The 23,024-nt window shown below is 48.0% G+C and overlaps 1 long non-coding RNA gene across 3 annotated transcripts in view; it reads right to left on the bottom strand.

Moving 5' to 3' along the window:
- The window catches only part of LOC309815680, a 188,661-nt gene that overhangs the window by 84,770 nt on the left and 80,867 nt on the right, over nt 1-23,024 (bottom strand). For all 3 annotated transcript variants that reach the window (XR_014295918.1, XR_014295919.1, XR_014295920.1), the window contains exon 3: nt 16,617-16,797. This is a non-coding gene — a long non-coding RNA (uncharacterized lncRNA). The remainder of the gene's footprint in view (nt 1-16,616; nt 16,798-23,024) is intronic.

The raw sequence follows: 23,024 nt of genomic DNA, 5'->3' as shown, positions 1-23,024 counted from the left end.
GCGGCTGAATCGTCTGGTGAGCCCCCTGCCTCCCACCCCTGACAAAGGCCAGTGCTTCCCAAGCCATGCTTGGGGCCAGAACAGAGAACGAGCCCCTTGTCCTTTGGAGGTGTCACAAGGCCTGGGATCCAGTGCATCCCTTGGGGCAAGAGAAATGGAGGCTCAGGGGGTCCAGTGGGGAGGGCCAACTCCCAGGCCAGAAATGGGTTTAGCCAGGGAGGTGGGTGCTGCAGAGATGCACCTAGGGGCCTGCTGAGTCACCACCATCCCTTTCAAGGCACTGGTCTCCCACCCAAGATCCTGCCTTGGACAGCTGGGTCGGGGGGCCTGAAAGGGCCTAAACCACACAGTCCGGAGGAGCTGGAGATGGGAAGCCAGCTGGCCCCCACTCTGCTTCCTCTGGAGCCACTCTGTCCTCAGCCCAGGCCTCCGGGTGTGGCCTGTCTCCCCCTTCTTAAGGCTCTAGCAACAGATTGCAAAAGTGGGAGCTCCCCGCTCCCAACTCAACTGCCCCCTCCCAGCGGTGGAATTAAGCACAGGAGAGTCATCTTCAAAACCTCTTCGCCGGGCTTCCCTGGTGGCGCAGTGGTTGAGAGTCCGCCTGCCGATGCAGGGGACACGGGTTCGTGCCCCGGTCTGGGAAGATCCCACATGCCGCGGAGCGGCTGGGCCCGTGAGCCATGGCCGCTGAGCCTGCACGTCCGGAGCCTGTGCTCCGCAGCGGGAGAGGCCACAACAGTGAGAGGCCCACGTACCGAAAAAAAAAATAAAAAACAACCTCCTCCTCACCATGAGGCTGGCACCAAGGTCGCATGGGCTCTGCCACCCACCACCCCAAGCAGGACTTTGGGCTGGGCCAGGAGAAAGGGGAGGGGCCAGTAAATATTTATCGCTTTCGATTGAGATAAGCTAAAGTGGTGTGTGTGACAGCTTTTCCTCTGGCTCTGCTGGTGTGCTGTGGGTCTTCTTGCTTTGGGCCTCAGCTTCCTTCTCTGTAAAATGAGGATCTGGGATGAGATCTGTGGTCTTCAAACTCTGCTCTCAGAGCCCAAGCATTCTATAGGAAAGAATCAGGGCTAGAGCAACTCTGGTCTTATCAGTTGCGGACTGGGCTTCACCCCTAAGATTTCATGTGCGGAATGAGTTCACAGCTGAGAAACATTGGATCACCTCTGGGACAGGTGATACCTGCTTCTGTCCCAGCTTGAAGTTTCCAGAGACCGGCATCACCACATCCACTGCAGGAGGGCCCGGGCTGCCCGGGGAGAGAGGAAGGACCCTAGAAGGATGAACCAAAGGGACTTAACTCCTCAAACCTTAGGTTGGGTACAGTACTGGACACATAAATACATATATATGTCCAGGACACAGAGGGACGAGGCTGCCTCAGGAGGGTCAGGGCAGACCCAGAGGAGAATGTGTACCCATGTTCACTCATACATGCTTATGTGCACACACACGCATACACACACGCATACACGTAGGCATAACACAGTTGACCCCTGCAGCCCTGCCTCCACGGCAAGGCTCCAGCTGGAGGAATGTCCTTCTGTCTCCCTCTGAGCCCTGCCCCACCCCCACTTACCTCCTCTTTGGACTCTTCAAGTTGACCTGGCTGAGCTCTGTCTGGAGATGAGGAAAATGTCTCTATCTGTTTTTCAAATATCTGGGGCTTGCTAAAGACCAACACATTTTTTTTTTAAAGTGTGTATAATTTGAGGGCAATTTGATCCATATGTTTCTGATTCTCTTGCACTTAAATCATCAAAATATTGATTTTTAAGAGCCATTTGATGTCTAAGGAACCTTTTTAATAAGCTTTTAAAACTCTTTAAACCCAGAGACTGGAGCCGGTGCCAGGGCCCAGGCTGGCTGCTGGCTGGTTGCAGCCCCTCCCCTGGGTTGTGATTACTTGGAGCGGAGTCTCACGTCCCCACTGCAGGCCTCACCTCTGCCTGGACTCCCTGCCTCCCCCAGAACTAGCCAGGGGTTCCAGCTCCAGCTTCTTGCTATCCTGACAGAGCGGCTCACCCCCCTTTCTTTTCACAGACCTCACTCCTATTTCCTCAAAGCACCATTAAGACACAAACCAAGAGGAGCAAATAGGATTTTTCATTTTTAAAGCCTGCGTAATATTTTGCTGTAGAACTATGCTACAATTTATTTAACCAATCCCTACTGAAGAACATTTAGGTCATTTCGAGTTGTACACCTTACTGCACATTTCTGATTATTTCCTTTGGATATGTTTCTAGAAGTGAAAATACTGGGTCAAAGAGTATGCACGCCCTTAATGCTCTTTCCACACATGTTGCCACATCATTTTTCCGAAAGATTACACCAAGTTATACTGCCACAGGTCTCCCCTCCTGTACTCTTGAGAGGAACGCTCATTTTTATTCAAACAAAGCTGTCCCATTTGAACACAGAGAAGCTCTCTCACACAGCACAGATCCAAGAAGGCTCTAAAACCAGAAGGCCTGCGTTCGAATTCCAGTTCTCCTATTTACTAATTGGAAAAGTTACTTATTCTGTCTGTGCCTGTTTTCCCAACTATAATTTGGGGATAATGATGGCACCACCACATACGTTTATCATGGGGATTAAATGAGATCATGTATATAAACTTAAATAACTTAGTGTCTGATATATAGTTGGTGGTGAATAAATGATGGCTAATATTATTACTATACCTTAGCTATTCCTTCAACCCAGAATGCCCTTCTCTTTCTCACCTGTTTTTTCTTTTGCATTTTATTTATTTTTGTATACAGCAGGTTCTTATTAGTTATCTATTTTATACATATTAGTGTATATATGTCAATTCCAATCTCCCAATTCATCACACCACACCACCACTTTCCCCCCTGGGTGTCCATACATTTGTTCTCTACATCTGTGTCTCTATTTCTGCCCTGCAAACTGGTTCATCTGTACCATTTTTCTAGGTTCCACATATATGCGTTAATATACGATATGTGTTTTTCTCTTTCTGACGTACTTCACTCTGTATGACAGTCTCTAGATCCATCCACATCTCTACCAATGACCCAATATCGTTCCTTTTTATGGCTGAGTAATATTCCATTGTATATATGTACCACATCTTCCTTATCCATTTGTCTGTTGATGGGCATTTGGGTTGCTTCCATGACCTGGCTATTGTAAATAGTGCTGCAATGAACATTAGGGTGCATGTGTCTTTTTGAATTATGGTTTTCTCTGGGTATATGCCCAGCAGTGGGATTGCTGGGTCATATGGTAGTTCTATTTTTAGTTTTTTAAGGAACCTCCATACTGTTCTCCATAGTGGCTGTATCAATTTCCATACCCACCAACAGTGCAAGAGGGTTCCCTTTTCTCCACACCCTCTCCAGCATTTGTCGTTTGTAGATTTTCTGATGATGCCCATTCTAACTGGTGTGTCTTTCTCACCTTTTTGATGCCCTTTATTCCCCCACTCACCTTTTTTGATTCACTCACTACCCGGGTCATTACTTATCTCTACAGTTAGCTAAGTGCCATTTCAATTCAAATCAATTCAATTCCATCCCAAGAATTCTGGCATTGTGCAAGCCAAGGCCTTCGGAGCTGGGCAGAGACATAAAATAGACCATGTCTGAGGTACGGGCGAAGATGTGCTCTTTGAGATTTAGAGCGGCCCCCTCCCCAGCACACTCCATTCCTCATGCTTTGATCTCCTATAATACTTTGTGTCCATAAGGTCATTATGGAAGAGACTATGTACGGCTCTCCATCACAACTTAACTGTGTGTATGTTTGCATGTGCATGCATGTTCTTGTACACACGTGTTTGCATGTGTGTGTTTCTGTGGTCACGTGTGTGGGTGTGCATGCTTGTGTGTGCGTGTGTGCTTAGAGTTTAAGTTCCTGAGGTGCAAAGATAACATGGTGAGTTTCCTCTGACTTTTCCACAGATCTTACCCAAGGCAAGGCACAAAGCTGCTATTCAAGAAACACACGCATGAATGAATGAATGAACAACCGAACGAACGAACGAACGAACGAACGAACCATAAACCCTAAGCTGGCACTCAGGCTGAGGATCTGGGAAGAGGGTTCCATTGGGAGTCAGGAGTTCTGTATCTGAAACGCGACAGGCCCTGTGTGACATGGGCAGGACTTGCCTCTCCTGTTCCTCCGTGTTCATCCCTGACAATTGCAGGGATTGGATTAGATAGTTCTTCCCAGTTCTGAGGACACTCTGAAGCCTCCATTCCCCAACAGGCTCTGTTCCCAATTGCCAGCCCCACTCAGTCCCTCCAGACGCAGACTTCATCAGACCCATGAAGGCCCCAGTCCAGCTTGGGGAGGGCCTCCTGCTACCCTGCCTCATGGGGCTCAAGGATATTTTGTCTAAATTCTCCAGGAACAGAAAAAGCACAGAGGCTTTTGCTAAAACCCAATGAGCAGGTCTCTCTGAGGACAGGGATTAAGTCTGTCTCTGCTGATCTCCCCTCTAGTCGCCCCCCCTGTCTGGGAACCAGCTTTGGATTCTCTGGGGTTTATCCTCCCTCATATATGGTTCCACTCCCTTTGTGTTACCCTTGTGCCATTTTCAGCCATCCCTTGGGAGCGCCTCTGCCAAGAATCGATCCCCAAAGAACAAAGCAAATTTTGGTCCAGGCTGGTTCGAAATGAAGGCCCTCTTCCTTCGATAATTGCAATTTGGGAAAGAAATGACACCCTCCTGACTCCCTGGCCTGGGGTAACTCTGCCAGACCTCTCACCAGACCTAAAAGACCATCTCCACTGGCGAGGAAGGGGACAGTCTCAGGGGCCCAGCTTCCCTTCATCCCAGCCCAGGACATTTCAGGCTCTGACGGAGCTGCTGCTGATGGGCTGGTGGCTTGACTCTGACAGGATTATCTGGATTTGGAAGGGTCTCTCAGGGGTCAGCAAGTCTGGGAGGATCGAGCCTAACTCCACACAGAAGAGGTAGGCAGAGGGGTCTCTATCTCTGAGCGACCCCTTCTGCCTCAGAACGGCCTCTGCTCAGGGAAAGAGGCCTGATGCCTCTCAAGGGTCTCACGCACCCCCCCCCAACCTTACCTCCCAGATATCACTTTTGGGCTATAAGGTGCTACTTCTGTTGACAACACAACAACAGGAATGTGAGCTTTATGTAAAGAGTGGAGGATGCTTTTGAATAATTTATGTGATATTTTTAATCCAAGTTTTAAAAATCCTAATGTGCCAAAAACAGAGGAAACACTGACGCTTCAATATTCAAACTGAACAATCTTTTACTTTAAAAAAATAAAGCCTTGGAGTTCATAACCAATTGGCGGTCTCTCAGGAAGCCCCTTTAAAAAAAATTTTTTTTGGCTGCGCAGCATGCAGGATCTTTGTTCCCCGATCAGGGATTGAACCCGGGCCCACGGCAGCGGAAGCGCCAAGTCCTAACCACTGGACCGCCAGGGAATTCCCAGAAAGCCCATTTTTAATGACCGTGATTCTGACTCACCCTACTTAGAATATACAACTTTTATGCCCCTCTTTTGTACACACACACACACGCGCGCGCACGCAACACACTTGCTCTGTGATCCTGGGCAAGTTTCTCAATATCTCTGGGTCTCAGTTTACTAATTTATAAAATAAACATAATTTACATAATAAAAGATTGGATAACTATGTCCAAGTTCCCTTCCAACTCTTGAATTCTATGATATCAAGGGACTTCCGAGCATGCACACTTACTGCAGCAGCTGTGTAGCAAGCAAACTATTTTGCCCTGGATAATCCTCAGGGCATCCCTCCAGCCATGGGCTGTGGATGGGGCAGAGCTGACTGAACTAGTGAGGGAGACAAAATACTGCTCATGCCTTCAAGAAACACCTCTGTGAGCTACCCGAGGGCAGCACCACATCTGCCTTGCTCACTGCTGAATTGCTGTTACCTAGCACAGGCTCCTGTACATAACAGCTACCCAAAACAGCCGTTGAATAAACAAGGGAATTAACTAACTACTTAATTAAGGCATGCATGCTGTCCCTTCCAGGATTCAAATAACTCTTTTCCCCCAAAATGCAAAAGTTTTTGTCACTAGAACACCTAACATGAATTTTTTTTCAGAGGATTCTAGACCAGATATTGGTAAATGGGTAACACATTAAAACAGATCCAAAGTAATTCCTATGAAAAGCCTCCTCCCCCAAATGTAACCTGTGATGATACAAGCAAACTGAGATTTATTGACCCACTGCACTCAGGTAGAATGTTATAGAGAGAATCCTGAAATGATGTCTCATTAGGAGAAGTGAGGCCATGGTTTTCATTTTTCTAGTAGAAGGTGGATACCAGAAGTGGCACCGGTATTTGGACTGATTATTTTCTTAAGGCAAAGGTCGGTTCAAGTGAGGTGAGGTGATGAGTGAAGAACAAAGTGTTACAGAAATCCAGACATGCTGTGGTGATAATTGCATAATTGATGGGAGAGGGGTACTGGTTCTTATCCTCCAGACCCTCCCGTTTATGGCCATTCTCTGGCCAAACCAAAGGGTCAGCCACAAAAGCAGCCTCTACATCACTGTCAGGATGCTAGGTGACATTGTCATCTCGGAAACAACAGTTTGGAGTTGGAGAAATCTGGCCTCCCTGTTCCGTTCATCAGGAGATGAGTTGTTGGATCATATGATGTGATTATACTTGTTCACCCACAGTCAAGACTCCAGAGAATCTACACTTGGCAACCACCATGGACATGGACATGAAAAGGGTGATGTTTAGGCTTTGTGGAATCCCAGGTTAAAAATCATGTCCTAGAGTCCATTTGGGTTTACCTTAGAGAGAAAGGTGGCCATCTGCTTCAGTTTCAAAATAGATTGTTATACCTAGTCAGTAATATTTATCCAGGTGTAACACAAAATGTTGACAATGGCACAGATAATTCCCTGGCTAGCTAATAGAAAATATAAAGCTATTTGATTGTCCATTTCCACTGGGCCAAAGAATTTAGATTTGTCCAATGAACCTCAAAAGCTATGGAAAATTACTTATAACATCAACTAAGGTTAATAGTACATTTCTGTCCTTCTTTTTCAATGATATAGCCCTCATTATAGAGATCACCATTTGGATGGTGCACATAAAAAGTGAATCAATATTTCTTCCAGGTAATTTTCTAGAATAGCTTATGTGACTTCATTTTGTAAGTTCCTAGAGGCATGCTTCAGTGAGACTGTTCCACAGAGGGTGCTGGGATCTTAAATACCTAAGCATTTCTAAGAAGTTAAGGCTTGCTTTCCACACACAAAAAAATAGTCCTCTAGTGGGGCATAGACTGTGTTGAGGATGTAGGTGCCTAATGATAGAGCTGGATAATCTCTTGACACCTCTTATGGGTAGAACCAAAATAATAATAATAATAGGATTTCCCTGGTGGTGCAGTGGTTAAGAATCGGCCTGCCAACGCAGGGGACACAGGTTCTATCCCTGGTCCGGGAAGATCCCACATGCCGCGGAGCAACTAAACCCGTGTGCCACAACTACTGAGCCCACATGCCACAACTACTGAAGCCCGTGCACGCCTAGAGCCCATGCTCCACAACAAGAGAAGCTGCTGCAATGAGAAGCCCGCGCACTGCAACGAAGAGTAGCTCCTGCTCACCGCAACTAGAGAAAGCCCATGTGCAGCAATGAAGACCCAATGCAGCCAAAAATAAATAAATAAATTTATAAAAATGATAATAATAATAATAAACATGATAATGACCAAAGACATTTTCTAAATAAAGCTTATGCTATGGAGAAGCAGCTATACTATCAGCAAACTATTGCCACAAAATAGCAAAGTAGAAAGAAATAGGCAAAAATTAAAGGAAGACTGTTAGACAAAGGAGAGTGTGTTCATTTGTGACTTCCCGCATCTGAGCGATCTTATTCTGAAGATCTGGAAGCACGTCTGTTTCATGCTTTCTTCTGCTTAATATGAAGGTCTCAGGTTAGAGTCTCCTTCTGAAGATCTTCTGCTTCGAGGGGATCCTTAAGCATCCTCACTGGGAAATGATTGTTTGTGATGGCCTTCCAGTTGCCAGGGGTGATTTGTGTTTCTCTAATTGGGAAGCATACATCCAAAAATCAAACCCTTGGAGTTTTACTGCTCTCCTAGGTATTAGCAGTAACTGATAATGTCTTTTTCCATCAGGGTCCAAGGGCTGCGTTTCTATGATGTTTCTTCCAAAAATGAAGTTTTAGTTTGTGCAGGCATGGAGTAGGAGGATGTTAATAATAAAACTGGCCTAGCGTATCGATCCCTTGCAGTATTTGGCTATTGCTGCTCCTAACAGGGTAGAGTCAAGGATTGGAGGTGATAGTCCTAGATGCTTGGGGAGGCCTGTGACTAACTTATGAGGAGAGAGTTGATGTACTCTCAAAGCAGTTCATCTTACTGTCATTAAGGCCAAGGGCAAGACTTTGGACCAGGGAAATTCAGTTGTTTCTGAAAGCTGGGCTACGTTTAATTTGAAAATTCCATTCATCCTTCTACTTTGCCTGAAGATTGGGTGTGGTATGGACAGAGGAATTTTCAGTAAGCAGCACTGTCTTCTTGCAGAACTCCTTAATGATCATCTTAGTAATTCGAGGATACTCATTAACTACAGCAGTAGATGGGTCCCCTCCAGCAGGAAACGCAAAACTGAATGGCTTGTTCTGATGCTCTTCAACAAGGAAAGGTTTCAACAAATCTGAAAACAAACATGCCCCCAAAGCCAACAACAAACAAAAACAAAAACAGCAGGACATATTCATATTCCATTGAAAAGGATAATTGTATGACATTCATTTGGAAGTTTTCTAATGGGCCTTGAGGTCTTGATTCCCAGGCATGCCCCACCTTTACTGTTTTGCCAAGATTATGTTGTTGGCAGCTGAGGTATGCACTAGAGCAGGGTTCAGTAAACAATAGCCCACAGGCCAATTCTGGCCCATGGACTTTTTTTGTAAATAAGGTTTTGCTGGGACACAGTCATGCCTATCTGGACCGTCTATCACTGCTTTTGCACCCCAACGGCAGAACTGAAGAGTTGCAACAGAAACCGTGTGTCCCAAAGAGCCTAAAACATTGACTATTTGGCCCTTTACAGAAAAAGTTTCTTGATTCCTGGTCTAAGGCACCATTATCATGGGCCATTTGGGTCGTATTGTAAGTTCCCCAACCTGGCCACTGTAATTCCAGACTGTTCTTGGAGGGGTTCTGCCATATTGTAAAATATGCACAAGAACTTGGGTTACAATGAGACTCCTACAAAGAGTGGGCCTCCAGCCTAGTGGAGAAGCAGACTTAGATTGAGATGACCCCATGTAAGTTAATAACAGTTGGCCAAATGAGTTGCTTCTGCACCTCCTGTCTAGGGCTCCCAACCAGAGGGTAGCTATCTCCAGCTGCAGTCCCTCAGCAAAACAGGTGTTTGGAAATTTTGTCTCCCACATCTACCCTCTGGGACACAAACTCAGGATGGAGGCAAACATTTTCAGATGGAGAGCCAAGCTGAAGTTCATCCTCTGAAGGTCACCAACCAAGCAAGACCTTAAACTGGTTGGTCCTTGGGGCTGGTTTTGGCCATTAACTTATTGGTACTCATCTGCTGACAATGCTATGGCCATTTTTTCCCCTTAGAGACAAAGGAAGTTTAGGACTAAACAGGACAAGACAAAGGTGAGATCAGATGAATAATGTCTAAATTGGAGAAAACCCTTGTTCAGTTAGAGAAAGTTGTTCTGATAGAAGGAAAACTGACTTTTATTGATTTAGTGCAGCACGGGAGAACACTATACTGACAATTCTTAAATGATATCTTGTTAGGAGAAATGAATGCATTTTATTTTACTCCTCCTTGTGGGGCTCAGAAGCTCCTAGAGCAGGTTATCAGAATAGGACACGCTTAGACTGGTTAATCTCTTAAGGTGAGGGTCAGTGTATAAAAGGCAAGGTTCTAAGCAAAAAAAGGAAGTCTTGTACTAGTCACCAGGTCTTCTGATGTTGCTACTACACAACTGATGTGAACTTCTGGTTTTTACTGCCAGTCATTCTATAGTGATAATGGCTGTCACTTCTTGAGCCAGACAATGTAGATGGTTTACCTCTGTGTAGCCTGTGCCAGACACTGTTCACATCCCATCTCATTTAAAGCTCACAACAACACTGTCAGGTTGGCATTATTCTTCCTTCCATTTGACAGAGGTGGAAACTGTAGCACTTGCCCAAAATGTAGCAGCTAGTAGGTGCCCAAGCCAAGTCTAGCTCTTTCTCTGCATCGGTGTCTCACTGCCTCTCCCATGGGTGTGACCCCATGAACACTGAAGCCCTCATTCCCAGATTCCCCTTCTACTTGGTTTTCAAGTAGTGGAGATGCACCTCTGAAAGTCCCCATACCCAGCAGTCACACACCTTCACACTCAGAAGGCCTCTTCCCATTTCTCTCCCTCCTCACTCAAAGTTCAAAGATAAAGCCATGTAAAACAATAATCACTTAAAGGGCGCTCAATCTCATTAGTCAAGCAGGAAATGCAAACGAAAACCAAACCAAAATGAGATACAATCAAACTCCCACCAGACAGAATAGTTCAAATGAAAAGCACTGATAATAGCAAGTATTGACAAGAATATGGAGCAACTGGAACTCGTATAATGGCGGGAATGTAAATTGGTATAACTTCTTTAGAAACTGTTTAGCAGTGTCTGCTAAAACTAAACATATACCTTCCCAGATATAGATCCAACAGAATTGGGTACATGTTCAAAATGCTCAAAATAGCGCTATTTCTAATAGCTAAAAACTAGGGATTACTCAAAATATCCATCAGTAGTAAAATGGATAAATATACTATATTCACAAAATGGAATACTATACAGCAGTGAGAATGAATGAACCACAACTCACATAACAACATGGATGAATATCAAACATAATACTGAACAAAGTTTTACACACAAGAATATATACCATATGATTTCATTTATAGGAAATACCAAAACTGTTTTGATCAGCATAATGGTTACCCTTGGCAGGGGGATATAAAGACTGGAAGGGGACAAAGAAAAGGGCTTCAGTAATGTTCTGTTTCTTGATCTGGGTGCTGAACACAAGTGTGTTCCCTTTATGAAAATTAATTGAGCTCTACTCATAATTTGTACCCTATTCTGAATGCATATTATACTTAAAACTAAGAGCTTAAAACAGATGAAGGCGACTTCCCCAGCGGCCCAGTGGTTAAGACTCTGCGCTTCCACGGCAGGGGGCGGGGAACTAAGATCCACAGGCTGCGCGGCACAGCCAAACAAACAAAAAAATAAAGGTATATAGCCTCTTCTTTCCATCCCACTCCATCCATCTTCACCCAATAAAGTCCATTTTCAAGGGGAAGGAGTTACAAATCCAGAGGGCCTGTGTCTGAAATGCCATGTTCATTGGTCCCTGGGATGGAGGTTCCCAGGTTCTAAATACCCTGCCCACCCCAGTGTGCAAAGTGTGCACACTCTACAGTGCACATTTTGGTCTTGCACCATGAAGATGACAGACTGGAAGTAAAGGGGCTTTAGAGCCAGATAGACTCCAGCTCTGCTACTTACCTATATGGGGCATTGGGCAAGTCCCTCCCTCTCTCCAAGCCCCTATTCCCTTATCTTCAAACAGAACAGTAGCACATGCTGTTCGTTGTCTGCCCCAAAATCATTCTTTCCCACTTCTTTGCTTCCCACTACAGCTGAGCACCCCAGTTGTGTGACTTCCTAGCCTCTCAGGTTGCTAGATCAAGAGCGTGTGACCCTTCGAAACGCAGCATGGCAGGGCACTTGTGTTCTTGGTTGGCACACTGTTGTGCCAACCTGGAACTCTGACTCTGGACAACTGAAGGGAGACAGAGGCCCTGGGTGGCCTGAGAGGCTCAGGCCTCAGGCTCTCCTGAGGGGCTTGAGAGGCTCAGCTGCCTCCACTAGGATTGAGAGATGAGAGAGCTTTTTCCAGGCTGCAGGCCAAGTCCCAGAGGAGGATGAGGAACCAGGCCTATTCCATCCAACTGTGAGTTGTTCAGAAGTGCCTTCTTATGTCATTTTCAATAAGTATTTGTACAATGCCTACGAGTGTCAGGTACCCTACTGTGTGCTGGGGACACAGTGGTAGACAAGACAGATAGGTTTCCTGCCTATCAAATGGCCACAGCAGTTCAAATGAACACAGACTTCCCAACTTTCTAAATCACTGTGAGCATAACTGTCAGCATATTCCCACCTCTGTGTTTTGAAATCCATCAATAATCCAAGGACACTCCCTGAGTCCCTGGCTTGACGTTGCTCAAGGTGAATTGTTTTGCAGGAAAGTGAATATGTATTGAGCATCATCTACGTGTAAGACTTGGTTCTATAAACATGAGGTCCATTTTCACCCCTCAGGAAGCTTAAATTCTGGGGTGGTTGGAAGGGGACAAATGTTTGATCTGAGTAACACAAGTTATCATGCCTGAAGGAACCATAGGGAAGGTCCAGAGCTGCTGCGTCTGCTTTGGGGATGAGGTGACCCTAAAGGTGGTAGGATTCCATCAGGCAGAAAAGGATAGGAGATGACCCACAAGGACAAGTTAAGGGGCAATGCCCAAATGGGGAAAAAAGCAAGCTGAGGATGGGGATAGGAGTCAAATTGGCCTAGAGACGTAGTTTGCAACCTGATCAGAAGACCTTAAATACTAAGCCAAAGAATTTGGACTGCATCTTATGGGCAAAGGGACATTTCAGGCCAGGAAGTAATGTGACAGACCCAGTGCTGTGGGAAGATTACTTTGACATCTGTGATGGAGATGATTAAGAGGGCGGAGACCCTGGAAGCAGCAAACTGAGGCCTGAGCAGCTTCAGAGCTTTCAGAGAGGGGTTCACACCCTCTGGGTTGGATTCCTGGCTCAGTTGCTCAGCTAAGACTGAGCAAATCCTGCTGTGGAAGACTGCTGGTTGCCTCTCAATATCCACTTCCCCCTCTCTCCTTTCTAAGAAAATCTTGAGTTTGTCTGGGGCAGCAAAATTCCCTGTTAAAAATATTCACCTCCTCCAAATCTAGCTGAAGATGTCCATATTTCTGGCCAATGAGGCATACAAAGAATTTTATAGTGGGGCTTCTGGAAAGGTTCTGTTTTCTTGATAAAAAGACACTGATCCAGCCAGCACAAATTTTTTCCTTACCCACTTCTTCCAGCCTGGAACTCAGTTGTGAAGCCTGGAAGTGGTGCAGCCATTTGTGACCATGAGGATAAAAGCTACCAGTCAAGGATGGCAGAGCAGGAAGATAGCAGGAGTCTTGATTCTTAATGACTTTCTTGAACAGCTGTACCAACCTGGACTGCCTATCTCTAGCCTTCCTATTATGTAAGAAAAATAACCGTTTAACTTGTTTAAGGTTTCTCTTAAGCAGCCAAATGTAATTCCTAACTGATATACATGGCTACCCTGAATGCCTCACTTTCTCCCTCTTTTCATGATCTCACAGCCTGGCACAGGAATGGATTATCCATCTACCATGTGCTTTTCAGAAGCTGCCCACAAGAACAGCTGAAGAGGCCCTCAGTCTATACTGCCCCCTTGGTCCCAACTCTCTCAGACTTGCAGGGCCTCCCTAGCTTGCCTGGATCTTCCAGAGACCAGAAGGCAATGCCAGCTGGGACAGCCCCAGGATATCTCCAGCTGTGAATCCAAGGCAAGAGTCCTAGACCAGCAGTCAGAAGTCCTGGGATGCCGGACCACCTCTGCTACTAATCAGGACATGACCTTGACCCAGTCACTCCCAATTCCTTTGGGCCTCAGTCACCCTATCTTTGGAATGTGGGGACTGAGTTAGGTCAAAGTTTTCAAAGTATGCATCAATTAGTTTGCATTTAACTGTAAATAATAAAAGCAAGCAAAAAATGAACAGCAAAAATCAAAAACAAAAAGATAGTGTATTCAAACAGGCTTAAACAATGAAGAAAGTTATCATCTGATAAAGTCCAGAGACAGGACCACTCCAGGGCTAGTATGGTCAGCTGCCCACCAGTGTCGTCGGGCACTCTGCAGTTCTCCATGGATTAGCTTTGTCCTCGATCTGGCTTCCTTCAGGGGCACGGGACGGCTACCACAGTACCAGGCAGCACAACCAAGGCACACCCCTAGCCAAGAATGAAGTGAATCCATCTTTCTTGTGTTTGATTTTTAGGAGCAAGAAGTTTTTCCCACAAGGCCCTATCAGACTTCCTTTTACCGCTCATTGGCCAGAAGTGCCCCTTTCCAACCAATCACAGAAAAGGAAAGATGGGATCGCCATCTGGTCTGAATGTATTCTGGAGAGCCAACCATGACCAGTACAGAAAGGGAGCCCTCCTCTCTAAAGAAATACGACATGACCCCATGATACAGAGCAAATAAAAGCAGAGGACCTTGGAATGGAGTTAGGAATGGGAAGAAAGCTAGCCCCACTCCTACTGTCCTCAAAGTCCCAGTCCCAGAACCCTGGAGCCCTTAACACCAGTTTGAAAGCCACTGGGCTTGATCTCTAAGGCAGCTTCTCACTCCAACACCCCATGGGTCTCTGCTTCTATGATTAATGGCTCTAGCAGAATGGGGTCAATAAGAAAGGGGGAACTACCCACATTCCCTGAGGTCACCCTGAAGATGGGGCCAAAGGGCCTGGGGCTTCTTCTAGCCTGGTTGCAGCTAGGAAAACTCTATGGCTTGTGTTGTACACTGATCATAGTGACACACATTCATACAACCTTTTCCAGTTTGCAGGCACACATAATCTCATCCAGTCTAAGAAGCTGCCCTATAAGTAGTGTATGGCACAGATGGCTCTAAACTAGAGCCACAGAGGTGGGGAAACTGAGGCATAAAACAAGGAGGCCTTGGCTTGCAAAGCCAGGGTCTGGAAGAGCCTAGCTGGAACCATAGGCTGCCAATTTGGCCTAAGGGTGAGTGAGGCGCCTGGGAAATTGAGGATACAAGGAAAAAAAGACATAGGCATGACAGCAAGGCCCCAGATCACGGAGGCACAGGCTTGCTGGCTGGGTGATTGGGTCTCTCAGTGTCTCTGAGCCCCACTCCCCTCAGGGTCACTGGGAGGACGGGGAGAGCCCTGTGAAGGGCTGTTTAAAAGAGCTGTGGGATCTTCCAGGCTGAGGCTGCAGACAGCTTGGGGAGGACAAGCTCTGTTTCCTTACTTCAGACTATACCTGAAGGAAGACTGGGCCCAGACCACAGACTGCCACCCTGTGCCTGGCCACCACCTCCTCCTGGGCACTTCCCCCACTCCCTGGAGGCAGACGGCTGCTGAGGGCGCTCCCCACAAGCCTGTTCATTAAAGATTTGCTCTGTCGAGCAGCAATCAAAATAAACAGACCAGCCTGAAAGCCAGGGAACTAAAAACCAATTAAGAGGGAATGGAGATGGAAGGAGGGGTGGAAGCAGGAGGGGAAAAGAGGCCGGGGCTTTCCAGAGACTCAGTTCCCATGGCAGCCAGCTTCCAAAATAGTCTGGGAATGAAAAATAATGAAAACCACAGCGGAGAGAAGAGCGATCCTGGCAGGAGAGTCCTGACCTCGGGATTGGCTAAATCCCCTTGCTCCTGGCTCCCAGAGGGCGCCTCGGTGGGTCAGAGCACCGGTGACCTGTCCCTCTCCCTCGCCCATCCGTTCCTCTTTCCCTCTCAAGGCTGTGAATGGTGCAGACCCTCGCAGGCCCTGCTGCCAAGGCCCCAGGGTGAGGGAGCCACAGTCAACACCTGCCCCATGGGGAAACAGCGATGGAGGCGGGGAGGGCTAGGGACATGACCGGAAGGGGAAGTTCAGGGCACCAGGAGGTCTGCCAGCCTGGTTTCAGAGGGCTTCCTGGAGGAAGTGACATTCAGACTGAGATCTGAAGTAAGAGCTGGCCAAGAAATGAACAGAAGGAAGAGAGAAGAGGAATAGAAAAGGCCCGGGAGTGAAGGAGCGGAAGAGAGAGAAACACCAGAAGCTGGGTAGGGCTGACAGTTATTGAGCTGGGCATGCTCTGTGGCAAGCTGAGTGCCTTTTAGGCACTGAATCCTGAGTGGTAAGAACCCCAGCAGGCTGCAACTCCCAGATTTTGTAAAGGTGGCGGAGCCTGGATCCCAGCCCACATCTGTGGACACTACACCTGCCCTCTTTCCCCTCTGCCTGGAGCCGGGCCTTCCGGGGAGCCCCCAGTTCCCTGCCCCTTCCCCTACCCGGGTGACAGGGGAGCCCTGCATGGCGTTTCTAGCATCACTTCCTAATGATATCTCCGAGCAGGCCCCTCAGCCCACCAGGAGGCATCACCGGAGGCATCACCGTTTAACCATCTCCAGACCCCCTTGCGGTCTGGTTTCTGTTTCATTGGTGAGGCCACAGGAAAGCTGAGATCCTATTAAGCTGACTTGCAGTTGCCAAAAAGGAATAACGGCCAAAATTAAGTTAACCCTTTCACACTCCCTCGCTTCCTGAGCCACAGAAATAAGAGCCCTGAACCATATTACCATCAAGGGAAGCAACACCTCAGCCCCAGGGGAATGGGTTCCCAGGCCCAGAGGGCATAAGCAACGGTGTGATAATGGGCAGTGCCCTGCCCACCAGCACTTACTCAGTGGACGGGCGCCTAGTTGGGAAGCAGGACTGCGCTCACTGGACCTGGGTCTTCCAAACAGGAGGAGGCAAGGCGAAGGCTGTGGAGTTCAGTGGCAGCTCTTAGGCTCGGACTTTTCACTCTCTTTCCAAGAAGCCAAGCCAGCACCAAGTGGGAGCCCACTGGAAACGGGGTGCACCTGAGAAGGCAAAAGCACAGCCATCAGATCCCAACTTAGTGTCCTCTGAAGTCTCTGAGCAGGACAAGGGGAACGTGGGCCAAGGAAAGAGCACTGGACTCAATGTCCAGAAAGCTGGCTTTGAGCAGAGTACCTGTCCTGTCCTGGTGATGAATGAAGCATAGACTTTGTAATCAGAGCCCCCAGGCATCAACCTTAGCTCCATCGTCTGGCAGCTGTGTGATCATGGGCAAATGACTCCTTCTGAGCCTTGGGTCTCCTCAACAGTAAATGGGCACAATAATACTGACCCCATAGGGAGGGTCTCTATAAGGGTGACAAAAGGTGCCAGAATGCCCAGTGTAAGCTGGGGGTGGAGTAGGAACTCACTAGCATTCCTTCCTCCCCTAAGCCTCAGCTTCACCAACTATTAAATGGGATACCAACTCTCCTAGGTTAAGTGTGCAAAGCACTCGGAAAACTGAAAGGCCTATGGATTCGTGCAAGGGGCCTCCGGCTGGGGAAGATGCTGAATCACTCCCTTTCCAGCCCACACTACCCTCAGCATTTCTCTCACCTGCTATCAGCCATAAGGCCTTCCTTACCCTGCAAAGCCCCTTCCTGGGTGGCCTTGAGGAGTCTCTGTGGCCACAGAGTTAAAAGAACATTTATGGGGCAAATATCAGAAACTCACAGCAAGTATAAGAAATTGGGATTATGATGCACCCCCACTCCCTGGCTTCCCACTTATTGTTGAAGGAGATGAGGCCCAGGCACAGAAGGTGACCCTCCTGAAGTCATAGCTTGTAAGTGCCTGGGTTTGGAACCCCAGGGCTGTCCCACTCCAAGGCCAGTGCTCCTGCCCCATTCACACCCCCAGTTCACTGGCTGAATGACTCCCAGGCCTGAGGGGCCTGTCCAGGGCCAGCACAGGAGCCTCCTGAGACCTGGGGCGGGTCCCTCCGCCTGTGGGTGCTGAGAGTGGTCACCCTTCGGCTAACGGGAGAGAGTGACATGCTGAGTTACCACCGGCTGCCTCGCTGGCCGAGGGCTGCCCCGAAGTAGCCCACAACGTGATGGGAAGGACAGCCTGCCTGGGAGGTGGTGACACTCAGCCCTGGGTTTGAATCTGCACCCAGCTGTGCAAATCTGCACAACCCTGAACCTCTCTGGCTCTCAGTCACCTCAGCAGTACATCTGTAAATCCAGGAAAAACGCGCCCCATCTCACAGGCTGCGGGAAGATTGGAATGAGATGACTGACAGGTGTTGAAAACCAGCAAACCTTGTTGTCTTTTGTAATTAGCACACTCATTATTTGTTTGTGTTTCTAAGCAGCAGATTCACTAAGTGGGTTAAACAGCTTCTCACTCCCCACTCCTTGGGCCTCCCCATCCTGTTGACACTAGTCCTGCTTTGTGCGCCAACAGTGAGAAGACAAACCCAGGCCCGAGTCAGAACATCCTGGGGGAGCGGAGTCGACTGCTTATCTCAAGGGCTGGCTGTGCTGACCCTGAGACAAACTGAGCCGGGAGAAGCCAAGCGTGGTTCCTCCATCGGACGCTCATAAATTAATAAGATGACGCGTCAGGTCAATAGCCACCTGACACATTTGTGTGGGGCATGGGGCTCGCCCTTTACAGATAGACTCCTAGGAGCATCACATCACAGCCCTGTGATGGAGCAGGGACTGACTTATTTCCTCCCTTCCTCCCTCCCTCCCCCGCTTCCTTCCTTCCCTCAGATTTCCACCTTTGATCCACAACGCCACATTTCCAGGCAGTCCCAGGGCCGTGCCGGGGGAGGAGGGACTGCTGGCCTCAGGGCCCCCGTCCTGGGCAGGCAGGAAGGGCCCAGCCATCTAAGAGGACCCAGGGGGACTGACCCAGTCAGAGCAGCAAAGGGAACAGAGCAGGGGCAGAGATCTGGGGCTCAGAGAAGGCATTTGCTTGGAGATTTGGGGCACCAGGCCAAGTAGGGAAGCCCTTCTGCCTGGATGTCCACGAAGGAACGTTTCCCAGCCAGCCCCACAGATCCACACCTCTAAAGCTAATGCCAGAGGCTCCCGCAGCAAGGCCTGGGGCACCAGAGGCGCACAGTGAAGGAGTATCAAACCAAACCAACCAGGCAGTCAGATGAAAAGGCAGCCCCCTCCAACATCAGAGGAAAGCAGGGGAAGCCCCCAGACAGCTGGGCCAGGTCTTGAGGAAGAAGCAGGGAGTCAGAGAAAGCCCAGAGCAGCTGAGAGGGGGGCTCTGGCCCCGAGAAGCTGGATTCAGGGGCTGAGGGGAAGCCCCTCATCCTGGGGGGCTCTGAGGAACACATGTCCCCTAGGCTCTAGGTGGCTGCACTCCCATGTCCCCGGGGGCCACAGAGAGATATGCTCAGCCACTGGGCTCAAGGGGACCCTGTGTTTCTCACGGGTCATCCATTCAACCCTCACAGCCAACCCCATGAGGCAGGAATCATCATGCCCAGTTAAATCTAAAGAATCTGCAGCTCAGAGAGGTTAACTAACTCACTCTGAGTCACACAGTATCCTTGTCAGGTTCATCTGGCTGCAAAGACCCTACATACTTACTGTTTGACGGGTTAAAATCATTAACCAGTGACTGTTCCCAGCCTCCCTCTTCCCCTCTCCTGCTAAAGGGACTCCGGCCGACCCACCTCCTGGCCTCTACTTCCCACCCTTGAAGTCATCCCTGCCGGGGAAGGTGGTTCCCTGGGCCTTTGAAAAGCAGAAATTGGAAGAAAAGGGGAAAGGAGAGAAAGGTCCAAGAGGCACTGGGTGGCTCTGAGGTGGAATTATGGGGAGAGGAGAAAGCTGTGTCCTGGGGAGGCACAGAGGTGGAGAGATGTGTGGGTTCAGAAGTATCCGCTTCTGTGACTGAGCAACCCAAGGACAGAACTGAAGTTCTAGTGACGTCATGTTTGGCTTCTGAACTCTGTTCTCTTGAACCAACACCACTGAGGCTGGCCCCCATGAATCACAGATGTGGAAGCATCTCATTTGTAAGGAGAGAGGAGGAAAGGAAAGGGAATTGGGACTGAGGCAAAGCAGAGACCAGCCTCCTCTCACAGCATCTTTGCTTTCTTTTGTATGGTGTTCTCCTCTGTGCACTCACCACTTGCTTTGTTCACTTTTAGTTTCTGCTCCGGTATGACTTCGGTTAGCACACAGCCCACCACGGCCACCTGCAGCATCTCTTCAGTGCTTTTCTAGAACGATGACAATTCTGTTTGCATTCCCACTGTGAACTATTTCATTGTACTCATGTTTCCTGGTTCAAAAATCATTTTCCCACAATTAGGTCTCTTTTTGACTGTTTTATTTATCTTTAAAGCTTAACCTTCAGCTGTTCTTTTTTAAAAAAAATTATTTATTTTATTTATTTATTTTTGGCTGTGTTGGGTCTTCGTTGCTGTGCGCGGGCTTTCTCTAGTTGCGGCGAACGAGGTGTCACTCCTTGCTGTGGTACGTGGGCTTCTCATTGCGGTGGCTTCTCTTGTTGCGGAGCACGGGCTCTAGGTGCACAGGCTTCAGTAGTTGCAGCACATGGGCTCAGTAGTTGTGGCTCGCGGGCTCTAGAGCGCAGGCTCAGTAGTTGTGGCACACGGGCTTAGTGGCTCCGCGGCATGTGGGATCCTCCCAGTCCAGGGCTCAAACCCGTGTCCCCTGCATTGGCAGGAGGATTCTTAACCACTGCACCACCAGGGAAGCCCCCTTCAGCGGTTCTTGGTGCATCATTGTGGTCTCATGTTTTGTAGCTCCATTATCAAGTCTAGGGCTTGTGAATCTATAGAACTGTATGTTGATCCTTCAAAAATTCACAAATATAACTGGTTTATTGAAGAGTCTCAACTTAGTGGGAAATAAACACAAAAATGGTTTTATGTCTTCTATCCTCCCCTATCTATACTATGACAAATTCCTTTTCTCATTGGTTAAAGGCTCCCTTAAGTATAACTTGCTCCAACCCAACTATAACTTGGTCCAACCCATACATTTTAGTCTCCTTGAGTTTCCAGGACAATCTGGTTCTGCTCATCAAGACAAATTTCTGCTTATTGGTTTGTTTCTTCTCCTCCCTTTCCCAGGAGAGGCCAGAGCTGTAGCCCCAGTTAGTTGCAATGGAGAAGGGATCTGATCTGATCTTCACACACTTTCCCCCACCTCCTCCTAGGTCCAGGTCATCCAGCGTTTGGGACAAAGAGAAGGAGGTGGAAAAGGGCACACATCTTCTAACCCAGTCAGGCTGAAGGCAACCAGGTTGGTTGCCCCTGCTAATTATTTAGTTAAGCCAAATGACCTCTGGCGCCTCCAGTGAGGCAGGCATCCACGGGCTGGCTCTCCCAGGGGATGCATGTCTGGGCTCTTCAGAAGGCCGGGCAAGAAGCAGAGGGCCATTTGCTGCTGGTACTTCTCACTCAGCAGGCAGCCTGCTGCGGGGGAAGGAGCGGGCAGGCGGTGGGGTCGGCGGGGGGGGGCGGGGTTGGTGGGGAGGAGATAGGAAGAAGGGAGAAAGGGGCAGACAGGAGGGGGTAACAGTAAAGAACTCAAGACCAGCTGCCTTATCCTTATCCGGCATCCACTAAACCCACAGGAAGCTCGCTATTGGCTTTGCCAAATAGCGGGAGAGCCGCTGCTCCGTCTCCACTCTGCCAGCCAGCCCTCTCTCCTGCTCGCGTCACACAGGGGCGGACCAGAAACTCCCTTCTTCCATTTTGTGGGCCCCTTCAAAATATAAAAAGGCTTTTGCAAGCACCTCCAAAAGATTTTTTTTTAACTTTCTTCAAAGAGATTTAAATGTGGGCAAATGATTTTTGAACCATTTTGAACCATCCAGGAGACATAAATAATGGGTCCTTTAAGAAAGGATCTCTTGCATAGAGAACAGACTTGTGGGTGAGGGATGGACTGGGAGTTTGGGATTAGAAGATGCAAACTATTATATATAGAAAGAACAAACAACAAGGTCCTATTGTGTAGCACAGGGAACTATATTCGATATCCTGTGATAAACCATAATGGAAAAGAATATAAAAAAGAATGTATATATATGTATAACTGAATCACTTTGCTGTACAGCAGAAATTAACACAACACTGTAAATCAACTATACTTCAATTAAAAAAAATAAGTAATGGGCCTCTTGGTGTCCCCCTTTTTTGGCTTTAAGGAAGAGAAAGGACTCCCTTTGCCTCTCCATTAGAAGGGGAAGAATAGCCTCTCCCTTTATGAGAGCTGCGTACTTCTCCCAAAGCCACCAACTCCCAGCTTTCTCCCAGACCTCTTCTACCAATCGAGGGGTTGGGACTTCCACCCAGGGGCCCAGGCAACTGCAGGAGTTCCATCTGTATAAGGTGAATGTGCCTGCATACAGGAAATGGTGTGCGAGACACGACTGCCAACCAAGTTGCAGAGCAGATGGCTTTGCCCAAAGAGGTATGTGCTGAATCCCGTTGGCATTTTAAACTGGCAGGCCAATTATTTGTTTCTGTCTGGACTGAATGTGCCTTCATGAGGGGCTGTGGATAACTGTGATCACATGAAACTGTCAGACAAGCTCATCTGGACAACCTAGGGGCAGGTCAGAGTGAATTATCGTGCTTCACAGTACTTTTGAAGAAAGGCAGCTTTACTGCTTTTATGTAGATACAGTAATGGGAACCAGGTGTGACCAGGAGAGGTCCTTGGGGAACTGCCTCAAGGACCAGCTAAGAATGAGTTGTAGCCAGCAAAGCAGTTGTCTATATGTGAATGATGTGACTTTAAATGTCTTGTGTGAATGTCTCTCCTAACATCGTTGTCTTTTTGTACTTCCATGAAGAAAGGGTGGCTAAGCAAAGATTAACTTCTTCCCAGCAACATCCAAATTATTCCGAACCTCAGATGACCACCTCCCGAAAATCAAAGATGTTTGCCTGAGTTGGCAGCTCATGAGGAAGCTTGCGTTTCACAGCAGGAAGAGGAGTTTAGCCAAAATTTCCACATGAGACAACCTTGATCCCAGCCCTAACCCATCTCAAAATGAGTATCTCCAGACTTGGGTGCTTAGTAATACGAGATGAACTTAGCTGAGTTGAAATATCAAGAGGAGAAAGAGGGAAAGCTGAAGGCTCCCCTATGGGACCAGACCTGGACCAGATCCAGAAAAAGGTATTGACATCGTGAATCATTCAATTCAGTGACTACTCTGTATCTGATTCTTTTGGGGGGGATGCTCTGATGAACAAGCCATGGTCCAC

This window comes from Mesoplodon mirus (genome assembly GCF_964341445.2).
Source record: "Mesoplodon mirus genome assembly, chromosome: 14".
Classification (NCBI taxonomy): domain Eukaryota; kingdom Metazoa; phylum Chordata; class Mammalia; order Artiodactyla; family Ziphiidae; genus Mesoplodon; species Mesoplodon mirus.
This window is presented reverse-complemented; position numbering and strand designations above follow the sequence as displayed.